Source organism: Pteropus vampyrus, unplaced genomic scaffold (assembly GCF_000151845.1).
Source record: "Pteropus vampyrus isolate Shadow unplaced genomic scaffold, Pvam_2.0 Scaffold627, whole genome shotgun sequence".
NCBI classification, from domain to species: domain Eukaryota; kingdom Metazoa; phylum Chordata; class Mammalia; order Chiroptera; family Pteropodidae; genus Pteropus; species Pteropus vampyrus.
In genome coordinates this window covers 861,429-863,676 of record NW_011889408.1, presented here as the reverse complement: position 1 = coordinate 863,676, position 2,248 = coordinate 861,429, and the positions used below count along the sequence as shown (strand labels likewise).

The 2,248-nt window shown below is 35.3% G+C and overlaps 1 pseudogene; it reads right to left on the bottom strand.

Annotated features, from left to right (window-relative positions):
• Positions 1-139: 139 nt before the first annotated feature.
• On the bottom strand, positions 140-776 carry LOC105308808 (annotated as a pseudogene).
• Between the last annotated feature and the right edge of the window lie 1,472 nt (positions 777-2,248).

The window sequence follows — 2,248 nt, the reverse complement described above, 5'->3', positions numbered from 1 at the left end:
TATGCAAATATTTCTGTAGGCTTGATTCCTGGGTACAAGAGAATGCCCAACCCTTCCACCTTTTTCTATGTGACAGATTTCTAACAATTTTACTTGTTAATCAAAAAATGACTGCAGTTTCAAAACATGCTGAATACATTCAGTTTATATAGAGTGAGCACACACTGTATATTTTTAGGACTGAAAGAATTTTTTGGTCTGCTAGCCTGGACAGTGCAGTAGTCTCTTGAAGACCTTTCATCTTCGTTGTGTAAAAAATTTCTTCTGGATTGTTTTCCTTAATGGTAGCTAAATAGAACAACCTTCTTGGTGAAAGGAGATCCGGATCAGTGGAAAGAACCTGTCCATGACTTTGCGACCATTTCTGCTACCAGCACAACCTGCCTCTATTCCGTGACTTCCTACCTCTTCAGGTGGAGTCACTACATAGCAGGAATTAAATACTAGATCAACTTTTGGCTTCAATCTTGGTAGCAAGCCTTTGACCAAATCTGTAATTATGGGTTGAATGTGAACTTTGTGACAGCGTGCTATCTCCAGGGTACAAGCTGCTGACTTAGGGTTGTTATCAACGCACATGTACAAAGCACGAGGACCTATCACAGAGGCTAGGAATGCAGATACTATTGCAGACTCTGAACCTACTTAAAGGTGTATTTCACTCCCTTGAGCTCAGCCACTGTCACCTCGAGAGAGTCCAGCAGCAGAAATGGATCCTCTGCAGGCTCATGCTTGTCGCTAAAGGTGCTGTGGCCCTTGTGCCTGTGCAGTGGCATGGGGAATCTCCAGTGCCACCACCTTGACTTTCTTGGAGGCAGAATGGCATAGAAACTAAGAGAATGAAATTAGAATTCATATCATCTGAATTCACAATTTGGTTTCACTGCAGACTAATATTTGGATTCTAGGCATATTACTTGAGTGTTTTGAGCCTCAATTTCCACATGAAAAATTGGCACGAGAGTTGTGATGAAAATTAGATGAAATGTTAGCACAGTGTTATTAGTTATTAGTTATTAATCTTTAGGCACAGGATTGAAAATTTTAAGTTTAGTTATCAGAGAGCTTCATAGTGATGAAAATATGATTGAACCTTGATTTCCTCTGACCTGTTTTCATCAATGACCTATATATTCAGAGCACACACAATTTATTAAAATCTTATGCCACTTGTATTTATAATTCCCTAGCACGAAACAATTGTGTCAGTATGAGGGAATCCTAGAAAAATCTACGGAGACCCAAAGTCACTTGAATCTTTTGGCTAGACATCAGCTGATCACAGGTTAATACAAAACAATGAAAATGGCTGTAGAGTATGTTTTTTTTAAACTCTATTGAGGAATAATTTACAAATGTAATTGTATATATTTAAAGTATACAACATGATGGTCTTCTACACACACAATGTGAAATGATTACCAAGATTAAGATAATTAACACATCCCTCACCTCACATAGTTAACACTTTTTTTTAATTGTAGGAACTCTTAAGATTTACTTTTAGCAACTTTCAAGTATTAAATATAGTCACTATGCTGTATATTAGATCCTCGGAATTTATTCTTATAAGTGAAAGTTTATATTCTTTGACTTACGTCTTCCAGTTTCTCCCTCTAGCCCCTGGCAACTACCATTCTATTTTCTCTGTTTCTAGAAATTGACTTTTTTTTTTTAAGATTACATTCATGTTAAATAAACAGCAAAGTTTCCTCCTAATTTATGGTTGAATAATATGCCATTATACACACACACACACACACACACACACACACACACACACACACACACACATATATATATGTAGGTAGATGACAGATGATAGATAGATAGATAGATAGATAGATAGATAGATAGATAGATAGATAGATGATAGATAGATAGATAGATAGATAGATAGATAGATAGATAGATAGATAGATATAGAATCACATTTTTTTTTAATCTATCCATCCATCAAAGAGCATTTAGGTTGTTTTCATATCTTGGCTATCCTGAATAATGCTGTAATGAAGGTTCTTAGTTGTAAAGCAAGAACAAAGGCCAAAAATTCACTCTTGATAGATTGTATCTATATCCTCATATGTAAATGTAGAAATGCATGTGATTCAGAAGATTGAAATATGGCAAAAGAATTTTCCATACAAGAAACATCGAAAGGAAATCAGTATATGTTTTTTTAAAATTAGTTACACATTAAGGCCAGCTTAATTCTTGGTACAAATTGCCAAGTTATTTTATTGCATAA